The sequence below is a fragment of the Nanorana parkeri genome, unplaced genomic scaffold, assembly GCF_000935625.1.
Source record: "Nanorana parkeri isolate BGI_ZX_2015 unplaced genomic scaffold, ASM93562v1 scaffold525, whole genome shotgun sequence".
Taxonomy (NCBI): domain Eukaryota; kingdom Metazoa; phylum Chordata; class Amphibia; order Anura; family Dicroglossidae; genus Nanorana; species Nanorana parkeri.
In genome coordinates this window covers 490,313-503,018 of record NW_017306793.1, presented here as the reverse complement: position 1 = coordinate 503,018, position 12,706 = coordinate 490,313, and positions in this window count along the sequence as shown.

The following is a 12,706-nucleotide window of genomic DNA, read 5'->3' as shown; positions in this document are numbered from 1 at the left end:
GGGAAAACAAGTACTTAGAATCTTCCATTTGAAACAGCACAATGTTAAATATGATGGAAATCCTAATACTGTCGCTAGTCATTCTCAAGTACTTTAAAGATTGTTTAAGATGTATCAGTAATGTACTATTCATCTAACATGATCTCCATTACTAGAATATCAATATGTATAATATATAACCATTTCAGGATCATTAGGTCTACATTTGTGAAAAAGGAGGTCACTGGGTTGTGGTGTTAATGGTCAATATTCCAGGAGCCTGCCTCTTTATCATTTTCTTTATCACCTTTCTCTCCTCTATAACCATATTACCATAAAACATAACACATTGCTCTTCCAATACTATATACTGCACAAAAATGTACAAGTTGATCAGGAATTGTTGAACAAAGAACCCAGAAACAGGAATAATAACCGGAATGTGAAAAATATTGTGGTAGGTGTGGCATGAGAGGCATATAACTCAAGACCACCCTTGGTGAAAAGTAATATCTCATTCTAACTGGTCATGGATCTTTCTGTGTTATGTTGGAGGGAACCTGTGAGATAACACAGAAACATGCACCTAGGCGAGAATGACATGTCCTCCTCCTGCAGCCTCCTGACATATGGACTTCAAGTATCCAAGAAGGCTCCAGGAGCAGGGACTCACAGCGGTCAGGGGGCAGACCTGGCCACACGTCATCTGGGGCAAGCTGTAGAATGTGGAATAGACAGCAGTCTTCTGAGGACGATGTTGGCGCAGGATCTAGGCCAGGGATGGGTAACTCCAGCTGTGTTTTAACTAGAAATCCCAACATGCCTCTGGGAGTCATGCCTGTAACTGGCAACATTTGCAATGCCTCATGGGACTTGTAGTTCCACAACAGCTGGAGTTGCCCACCCTTGATCTAGGCTGTGGCAGCAAATTAGTGGATCACAGCAGGATAACGCTGGATTAACTAGGATATGGATGAACAAAAAAATGGAAGAAATACATGGAATAGTTCAATTAGTATATCTAAAGCTTTAACAAGTATGTAGGAATGAATGGCAAGCATTGAGCATCTGTATAAAATAGGAATGCACCGATACCGATACTAGTATCGGTGCCGATGCAGAGTATTCGTACTCGCCCAGAGTACGCGTACTCTCCCAAATGCTCCGATGTCTTACCCGATACTTCCAGTATCAGGAAGCTTGTCAGCGAGTCATTACACACTGCCCAGCTTCTGGCTCCATGCTCCCTCGTCACTTCTCCCGGCCAAAGATCTGAACTGCGTGTGCGCCCGCCCCATGATACTTGACGGCCACTCGAGAATCTTCGGATGGGAGTGAGCGGTGGAGACACAAGTAAGTAATTGCCTTTTTGGTAACTTTTGTATTTTTTTAAATGTTTTTGCATATATCTACTGCTTGCTAGCAGTAGATATATGCAAAAAAAATTGAAGGTTTAATTGTACTTTAAGAGAAATAGTTCATACATATAGCTGTGGATTAGGGAAACTCTAGGCTCCACTTACAGTTCTCCACTTACAGTCCCTACTAAATTGCAATGATCACGTACATAATTAGTTTATTGCTGAAACAGGATTTACAAAGCAAGGAATGAATTCTATATTATTAATAATATTATTATGATATGACCAAAGCAGGAACACAATATTGTGAACATTTGCATTTGTAATGTTTTTAGTTTGCCAGCAAATGTTATCACTTTGACAATACTTTTGCCATCTCTAACCATGTAATTATTCTGAGTTACCACAAAAAAAAAATACATGTTTGAATTTTTCTTCTAACAATGACTAAAACCTCAACATTCAGTTTTCTAGAGATGGTTATACATTATGCAAACAATAAATAGGTGGTTGATACGGGCAATACATCCGCTTTTTTCCTTCTTATACACATGGCTCACTGATCCTGAATACATTTTCTTTGTAGAAGAAAAGTCTTTCCTGACATCAACATCCGATAATAACAGACAAATATATAAATAGATATCAAACAAGTTGCAACTTTTTCAAACTCATTAAAAGTCATCAAAGTGATTTCAAAAAGTGGGTGTAGAATGCCGTATGTTACTTTGTGTGTGCACTTTGTTAAATTAAGCAATCCTCTTCTTTCAGAGTACAAACCTGACGTCTCTTTGGAGAGACCACCTCCCGGTGTCTTGTCTATCCGAGGTCCCATGTCATCTTTTGTTAGACATGATGATCATCATCACAGTGAAAGACAGAGACAATCTAGAAGCCTTCCCCCTGTAACAAGCAGAGGGGAAATGCCTATTCTGAAAGAACTGCTTAGTGTTTTGTTTCCTTACCAATAGCTTACACATTTCTCCTTGGTGACAAAAAGCTTGCTACAAACACTCCCTATTAACCCTCATAGTCCCACAACTGTCCTGTCTGGGAACAGGTTATTGGCCACAACAAAGAGGACATTTCTCAAGTGTAGCCATCCTTATTAACCCTTCCTGCGGTATCTCAAATATTGAGTAGTTAGCTGCTTTCTAAAGATTAAAATGGATTGGCTCCATTACCACAGTTCATAAAAGGGTGACTATACCTGAGTATCAAGAGATGTGTAAAATGAACTTTTCTGAATACTGATGTATGATGTAGAGTATTTTATTGTATTCAAACAGGGGTGAGCAAACTCCGGCCCTCCAGCTGTGGCGAAAATACAAATCCCATCATGCATCTGTCTCTTGCAATGCTTCATGAAAATTGCATATTTACAACAGCTGGAGGGCCAATTTGCACACCCCTGTATTAACCCTTTCGCTGCCAACAACGTATGTCGTACATGGCTGGCAGTGGGCCCCTCTAAACAGACTTCTGACGCCTAAAGCCATGTCATTTATTGCTGCATTCAACCCCTTCGCTTACGTCAAGATGATTCGGCAGCACGGAAGGAGCTTCCTTCCATGTGCAGGGGGAGCTCAGCTCAGAAGCATCACTGCTTCTGTCTAAACCTGAGCTCATCCCTTAGTTAGAACCTAGAAAGTTTTGGGTAATTCCAAATTTTATAGTTGTCAACAAAACACAATATGAGGGGAAATCTTCCAGTGGGAGCACCTCTTCCAAGCCAGGAGTAGGAAACTCCAGCCCCCAGTTGTGCTTTAACTACAAATCCCAAGATGCCTCTGCCTTTGGGAGTCATGCCTGTAACTGACAGTCTTGCAATGGATCATGGGACTTGTAGTTCCTCAACAGCTGAAGGGTCGGAGTTACCCACCCCTGGTCTAAGGGCTTGTTTAGTCCATGTCCGTTGGGCTGTGTTTTTCTGAAAACCACTGTATATGTATGGTGTGAATAAGGTACATAGAAAAGACCTCTATGATTAAGCTTGTGATGAAACATGTTAGATCAGAGAAGACCTTGAGAGGGACTGAGCAGTTTCTTGTTGGAATCAATAAAGTTGATTGTATTGGAGCTTTTGCATCAGATTGCAGCTCTTTGGGATTTACAGATAGATTACATAGAAAATGATTGTCTTCAGGAAAAATGCAGTTCAACGGACATGGTGTGAACAACCCCTAAGAGGGGAAGATTTCCTCTCACTTTCTGTTGTGTCTCTGAGACAGAATTTGAAGTGAAATCTTCCCAAAGGGACACAAACAGCACAAAAAAAAAACATTTCCTATTCCTACTAACCTACTAACTAAAGAAAAATGAAAGTTTCAGTTAACAACACTTTAAAATGCTTTGTTTAATACAACAAAAATTCCAACACATAGAATACAGAATTGATACCTGCAAAAGAGGTATACTGCACTACAATTCCATATTTTACGGAATAATGCTTATTGTGTGTTTTATGTGTTTACTTTATTTTCACCTGGTGATCCAACCAGTAACACACTTCCTGTGTCAGGGCTTGTTCACACCATATATAGTGCGTTCCAGAGGGGTTAGCTGCTGGAACGCACTGTATCGCAGCCGGGCAGTTTCCTGGATTAAGGGGTGGGAGGGGGCATGGTGGTACATTGAATTCAATGGCACCACAGCCATGCCTCCCCCCATCCACAGTCCCATACAGGACATGGGGCACATCAATGCCTGCGTTCTGGTCCAGTGCGATCTTAAAAAATGCTGCATGCACTATTTTTTCAGATCACACTGAACTGCAACGCAGGCATCAATGTGCCACGTGTTCTGGTGAATGTCGTTCGAAATTTCCTTTGAAATTTGTTTTGATTTATCCTTTGATTTTGGAATGAGTGGAGTTTAAAAAAAAAAACACATTCACTGATGGAAAAATTTTATCGATCAAACCTAATTCTAACATGCTCCTTTGAATGTTTTCATCACTGTGGTTGAAATTTGATCATCGATTTGACCACATCAACAATTAGAAAGTTGATCAAACATTACAAAATTGATTTTTCTAGTTTGAAAGTTGTTCAGTGCATGCACAAAGATTTAACATACTGTTTAGACAAATCTACAGAGAAAACAATTTGTGAGAAACACACACGTTAAGAAAAGTGAGAAGGTTAGCCAGGTAAGGAGTAGTGAAGTGGGCTAGGGGGGTAGTTTTTTATTTTTTTTAACTTTATTTTTACCTAGTAAGCCTGAAAAAATGAAAACTGATGCATCAACCATATCAAAGGACTGTTTATCTGCAATATATTCCATTTTTGTTCTTGGGTTTAGTTATCCTTCTCACTAGCTGGAGCACTAAGTAAACCTATGTATGTATACTGTCAGAGGCGTAACTAGAACCTTCAGGGCCCCGGTGCAAGAAATCATAAAGGGGCCCCCCCAACTGCCATGGCACCGCATGGTTAACAGGAAGGCTGCCGAGGTCCCCAGCAAGTGCGAGACCTCAGGCAGCCCCTTGTTTAAAATTTTAGTGCCGTGTTCTGTCGAACGCTGACGCTGACCCAGTATCTGCGCTTATGTACAGATGGGATTGTCGAGGAAACCGACATTTATTTACAGTATTCGTTTGTAATGGTTAATTGTGACCGTTAATAATATGCCATCCATGGCAGTAAATGATGGATGGCAGTAAATGATGGATGGAATATTATTATCGGTCACAATTAACAATTTAAACGAAATACTTTGTAAATAAATCCGTTACCTCGATAATACTGGTCTGTGCATAAGCGCAGATGCTGAGGTCTGCAAATTCTAACTTTTTTTTATGCCATCCTGTTTTTTATGCTGAACATGTGCTCTGCCTCATCCAAATAGAATAGCATGGTTTCGGCCGTTCGTCCGTGGAGAAGGAGTTCGCACCCATCTTGCATGAATGCAGACGCGGTCCTGTGTGCTGTGTGCGGCGGTGGAAGATGGCGGACACAGGTACTCGTTTTGGACATCAGAGCATTTGCACGAGTACGAGTACCCATGCAAATATTCGGTATCGCGGCCGATACCGATGCTTGTATCGGTGTCGGGGCATCCCTACTCGGGAAAATGCCCAGTATTGGGACTGGTGCATCCCTACTTAAAAATATAATGCATTGCTGGGACTTGTAGTCCTACATAGTTGGAGCTATTCTGCATTGCTGCATAATCATCATACAGCAATGCAGAATACCACCAGCTATGCGGGACTACAAGTCCCAGCAATACATAATAATAAAAGTCAGCTATGCAGAATACCACCAGCCATGTGGGACTACAAGTCCCATCAATACATTATAATCAAAGTCAGCTATGCAGAATACCACCAGCGCCCCCCCTCACCCCACACACACACACTATAATGCATTGCCGGGACTTGTAGTCCTACATAGTTGGTGCTATTCTACATTGCTGTATTATCATCATACAGCAATGCAGAATAGCACCAGCTATGTAGGACTACAAGTCCCAGCAATACATTATAATAAAAGTCAGCACTACAGAATATCACCAGCATCCCCCCCTTCCCACTCCAGACTTACCTTTCCTCTCCTGCAGGGCCCTTTTCCTCGTCTAGGCGGCCAGGGGGCGGGGCTAAGAGGAGAGGGTCCTCACACAGCAGAATGTGCTGCCCGGCGGTGCCTGCAGCACATTCTGCGGAACTGGTGACAGCCTCTCCATCCCCGCCGCACAGCCGCCTGTACATGCTGCGGGTGGCAGAGCGGCAGGGAAGGAGCGGCACGATCTTGGGGGGGCTCTTCTTCCTCACCGCGGAACGCCAGGGCCCGTTCGCAATTGCGACCCTGGTAGTTCCGCCAGTGTATACTGAATAATGTAACAATAGTTTCTTGTAAATAACATGTAACCTCAGTGCTTGAAATGAGAATGAACAGAGAAGCAATAGATTTGGTTGAGGTAGCATGTTTTGCCTCATAGTGCTGATTGTTACTTTGCTGTACCTCTTGCAATTAGAACTTTCTAGGCGGTGGGGATCTTTTTTAGATCTTGTTAAGAGGCTTGAGCCGCAGGCTAGATAATCAATTTGTTCCTGCACCCCAGCATACTCTCACATAAACAGAGAGATCTGGGATATAAGAAGAGTCCGCTTGGGGGTAGTAACTGATCACTAGACTCAGTTAAATGACCAGTATGTTATTCGTACTGTGGCTTGTGAGTCCATAAAGAGACCCTGCCACCAGTGAAAGGAGAGAGAGTTAATTTTTTATTCTTGTTTCATTTTCTTATTCTTGTTCCTGTTTATGTCCATCTGTCTGATATAGACATATAACCGATAACCGCTGGAAAGGTGTTTCCTGCTTGCACAGCTAATTTGGTGATGTTGATTTTCAAGAATGTATTTTATTGTAGAAAAATCACGCCTCTTCTGCAAAGTCTCAAATCTATATAAGAATGATGCATTTACTAAAAATAAACTGAATTCTGTATTGATGATATTTGTCTGAAGACATTATTCCCGCAGCTCCGAGGCTAACAAAGGATACAGGAACGGGCCGGCATACTTAGAATAGCTTTCAACCAGTCCATTCATTTTAACACAAATCTTCCCATAAGATTATATGCGAGTTTAACATATTGTATGCATGTTATTTGGCTGTAAAAGCTCCCCTCGTGTAGACATCCAGAAGCCCTGAGACTGCTAGGTCCAGCTGCTTTGAATGTCATTTGAGTAGCCCCAGCAGACATAGAGCTGTCACTCAAGTGACACTATATACCAAGGGTAGTCAAGCTTTGGCCTTCCAGCTGTGATGAAACTACAAACTCCATCATGCATCTGTTTCTGGAAGTCATGCCTGGGTCTGTCAGAATCTTTCAATGGCTTAAGGGACTTGTAGTTTCACCACAGCTGGACAGCCAAAGTGTGGCCAACCCTGCTCTATAGTATTCATATTTGCTCCACTTCCAGCAGCTTCATAAGAGGTTATGTAGAGAGGTGAGAGGAGGGACAGAAGAGCTGGGCCAGCACAGACAGTAATTAGACACTCCCAGAAGAGGAGAAGGCTCAGATGTGTAAGGACGGTGCTGTGCTAGGGACTCCTGTTGGAGTTGTCAAATTTTGGGAAGGGAACAGAAAGGAAATACACTTCAAGTTAGCTTTTAAAATATATTTTTTTACTTTGTTTTTGAATGCAATGTTTTTAAGTTGGTGACAGGGTTTCTTTAAAGGAGCAACGAGGCCATGTAAATAAATAACATTTATTCACAAAGTATAATTGCTACCTAAATGTTATTTGTTTGCTATAAAAGTAACTAAAAAAACTGTGGCCAAGACACAATATTTAGAATATATCTATACTGTACTCCATAGTTCAGAGTCTGGGAAATGACAAAACTGTACCTGCCAACCATTCAGGAAGAGCAAAGTACAGTATGCGTATGATGGTCATCAACCGCTTCCTACATACACTGCCTGCACATTCGCAGCTGACTCCAGTGAATCCTTACATGCATCATGCACCGTGCTCTGTTCAAATACAGCATAGACACAATTATAACAGCTGTGTATAAGAGCCTATTGGGTGAAAGATTATTGAATGGGTACACTACAAATGATTCAATTTCTTTACCTGCTAATCCAGTATTGAAAGGGTTTATTAGTAGAGAAGAATGCCAGCTATTTCTGCTGATCTAATGCCAAACACCTAAGCATAAGAAATGTAGCATTGCAGACTAATTCAAACATAACAGTCATTGTACGCAGATGATTATTTACTCTGCAGAATGACAGTACAGGAGCTACAAAGGAAGCACAGGCCTTGCTTGCTGTTTCAAACCATTCTTTGTCCTAGTAGGCAACATGCTTCTGGCTGTTGGTGCCATGCAATTCTCATCTCCTTGTGTGTTTCGCCAACCAGTTAATAGACTCCTTATATACCCCTCAATGACTAGAGCAATTTTCATGTTTCATTGAAGTGTATGCTGCCTACAGAGTACGTTTTTGCTTTTACAATTCTTCTCACCAAATGATGTATGTTTTTTTCTGGACATATTTATTGCTAGTTTTTACTTACAATTGTGAGCTAATACTGAACAGTTATCTAGTACTTACCACTGCACCCGTTCTGCAGTGTCTGCTAAAGCACATTTATATATCTACCCCTCTGCCGGCCACAAACACACAAACACACTGATTTTATATTTCATTCAAGGTATCTAGAAGGTTCTACGGACACCTAAAAAGGTCAAACAGGTCAACTGCAAATCGAATGTGTCTGTGAGTGAATTCTGAATGATCTCAGAAGCGTTTAAAATAATGTCAAACTAATGCCATCAACAGAAGCCCAAAGTCCATTAACACAAGCTTTAACAGTTACAATGTTAGGTTAAGGCTGTCAAGGCACCCTGTTTTGTTAACCAGCTCAGCTACACTAGACCTGTCTGCAGGAGAACCAACCATTGGACAATGTATTTTATTTACCATGGGTACAGGAGTCAGGAGACATTTCTGACACCAGCATTATCCTGGGTTAATAATATTATATGGGCATGATAGTCAAACTTCCCCCCCAAGTAAGATAGACTGGGGTGCTGCAGAATCAGACCATGGCTATCTAATGTCTATGAATACCGTATATACTCGAGTATAAGCCGAGATTTTTCAGCCCATTTTTTTGGGTGAAAAGTGCCCCCCTCGGCTTATACTCGAGTCAGCGCCATGTGTCATCTTACTTACCTCACCGAGCGTTGCGTCACTGCTGCTCCGGTGTGCGGCGCTCCGAGCGGGGTCATCTGGCAGTCTCCGGGTCCTAATTTAGGTGGCCGGAGACTGCCAGTCTAGGTTATTTTTCTTTTAAATAAATATTAATGTAATTTTATTAGTATCTATCTACCAGTAGCTGCCTCATTTCCCACCCTCGGCTTATATTCGGGTCACTACTTTTTCCCAGTTTTTGTTGGTAAAATTAGGTACCTCGGCTTATATTCGGGACGGCTTATACTCGAGTATATACGGTACCTCAGGTAGATATACACTCACCGGCCACTTTATTAGGTAAACCTTGCTAGTACTGGTTTGGATCCCCTTTTGCCTTCAGAACTGCCTTAATTCTTCGTGGTATTGATTCAACAAGGTGTAGGAAACATTCCTCAGAGATTTTGATCCATATTGAGATGATAGCATCACGGGCCCAAAGTGTGCCAAGAAAATCTCTCCCACACCATTACACCACCAGCACCAGCGTTGATACTTGTCAGAAAGGATCCATGCTATCATGTTGTTTACGCCAATTTCTGACCCTACCATCTGAATGTCGCAGCTAAAATCGAGACTCATCAGACCAGGCAACGTTTTTCCAATCTTCTATTGTCCAATGTTGGTGAGGTTGTGCAAATTGTACCCTCAGTTTCGTGATCTTACTTGACAGGAGTGGCACCCGGTGGGGTCTTCTGCTGCTGTAGCCCATCTGATTCAAGGTTCGATGTGTTGTGCATTCAAAGATGGTATTCTGCATACCTTGTTTGTAACATGTGGTTATTTGAGTTACTGTTGCCTTTCTATCATCTCAAACCAGTCTGCCCATTCTCCTCTGACCTCTGACATCAACAAGGCATTTTCGTCCACAATTTGTGTTACCAAGCAAATGAACAGGTGTACCTAATAAAGTGGCCAGTGAGTGTAGATTAGAGCCTCTAAATCAAAGAGTTTGGGAGTGATTGCAGTTTTTCGTGAGATATGCCCATTAATAGGTGCATATTTAGTTTATCCTGAGAAAGGTGTAGAATATTTGAATGCCTGTCAGGGGAAGCACATTTCGAGGCCAGGTATTTTGGTATGAATGTTTGCTGGCATATTGCAAGTGTTACTCGTTACAAAAATCTGTCAAAGTTCCAAGGTCATGTAGAAGCCTTTGCATCGATAAAAAGCTTTGTGTTTTATATGGCCTGTCACTGTGTCAGCAAAGTCTAATGCAGTTTGAGAAACATTTTTACATAAAAAGGCTAATATACAGTATTTGTAGACATATTATATGCACACTGGCAGAGCATAAATAAGGGTGACCTCAGACAGTACAGTCAGAAGACTTCTTTAGACTATGATATGAACATTTACTGTAGGATTGCCTGAATGTGCAGGTTTATGACACTGGAGAAAAGAGGAGACCATAATGTCCCGAAACTAATTTAGCTCTGGGGGAAAAATATTGATTGCCAAAAAATATCTGACACAATAAATTGCTGTTTTCATTAAAATAGGTCAGCAGTAGATGCCTGTTAGGACTCAGTTTTCAGAAGTAGGATCTCAGCTTAAGAATTTGATGGTTCATTTACTAGTAATATGCAGCATGACAAGTTAAGGCGATGTTAGGATAGTGTTAAAGTGAAAGGTTAGGAAGTGAGGGTAAAGTGTTAGTATTAATGTGAACCTTTGTATTTACAGGGTTAAGTGATGAGATAAGCAGTAATGGTTAGAGCAGCATTTCTCAACCAGTATGCCCTGCACCCTGGTGGGCCTTCTAGCTTCCTCAGGACTCTGATGTGAAAGGTGCTTCTGATATGAAGGGGGTGCTCTGATGTAAAAGGGGAACCCTACTTTTTTGTGCCTTTGCATGGGGTTGCCCCTAAAAATCTATTACATTTAAAGTGTGCCACGACTGCAAAAAATTGAGAAAGGCTGGGTTAGAGTGAAGGTTAAAGGATTAGGTTATAGGTATTAGAGGTTATAGGAGGGAAGTACAATAACCTCTTTCACAATTTTATTTCTGGCCAGCTTTCTGTCACAAGTTGCACAAGTATTTGTGGCAGGAGGTCAAGGGAAATTGCCCCAAAGGGTTACAATCAGTAAGAAAAATTCCACGAGACAACCAAAAGCACTTCTAAACATTACCAAAAAAGTGTTTTGGTGTTTTTCGTTTTTTTGAGCCTGTGATAATTTTCAATAATTTTCTGTCCCAGGTGACACCATAAAAGAAAGTGAGGGGAACCTTCTCAATGCAGGCCTGTCAAAAGTTTTAACCTTTCACTATTGACCTAAAACAACCCCAATGACCAGAAGAGCGAGTGGGGCCAGTCTCCTGTCTATGGGAGCAGGACACTATTGACCGAACACTAAGCTCCAGCTTTAGGGGCTCCTTGGATGTTGTAGAAGATAACAATCAATATGCAGACTCTAGCACAGGGGTGCCCACAATTTTTCGTCTGGAGATCTACTTTTCAAATGACGAGCTACATGAGATCTACCAATGAAAAAACACCTGCATTCAGGGGCGGGAGGGGGCGTGGCAGTGCATTGAAGTCAACTAGCCCCCTCTTCTCTCTCTCCTCGCGCTCTCTCCTCTCTTTCTCCCGTTTCTATCTGCTGTCTCTTCTCTCACTTTCTCTGCTGTCTCTCTCCTGTCTGTCTTTTCTTACCTCCACTGCAGCAGCTTCCAAAGTCTCCTCTCCTCTCTCCTTCCTGTCTGCGGCGTCTGACACATTCAGCCGCACGAGCACCGCAGGAGGACAGGACACAGGTCAGTGAGCCGATCGCAATCTACCAGTGTTCGCTTTGCGACCTACTGGTAGATCGCGATCTACCTAATGGGCACCCCTGCTCTAGCATATGCCTGCTATTTTATAAATGTGCGAGTTTACTAATATTGTGGGGGCCACAAGTTCAACCCATCCTCAAACTGCGATTAAATCACTAATCTGTGGTCACTAACTCCTTTCTTGTCAAGAGGAAAAGCTCAGCCATGCCATTCAGAAATGTGAAATCGCTATTGCTGGAATTGAGCACTTCCCATATCAAAAGCACTTATTATCAATTTAAGGTGTAATCCTAAAGGAGATAATCACAGACAGCTGAAGTGCAGCATTATGGACAGCCTATGAGTACTTTATGCATTTATGAGGAGAAATAATTTGTTATGTGTATCAGAGGCGGTTCATAACACCTTAGTTTACCTTAGCCAATTACTATTACTGTATATCACACAATGCAAAACTGATTAATAAGGTGTCAGTGCATTAAACATGCACCTGATGGGAGGTACCAAGTACAAAAGCACAGGGATTATAATACCTGTAAGTTAAACATTTATTAAGGTAATGTCAATATTTTGCTCTCAGTTGTTCTATGCTTCAAAAAGGGAGAAAAGCCTATACTTGCATTTTCCTGAACAGGTAAATCTCCATGCCCCAGTCAACAAACAACTTTTATTAAGGAAGTGTGTCTTTACAATGGCTACTTATATGTTTCAGACCTTTATATGTAAGATTTACTGAATAACATTTAAACATGCCATTAAAAGTCAATATATATATGGGGGTGATCACTGCCTGACAATTATTTACACATAGCGTACGGAGATGAATTAGCTAGATATTAAATCTCCTTCCATATGTCTACTGCCACGATATGATTG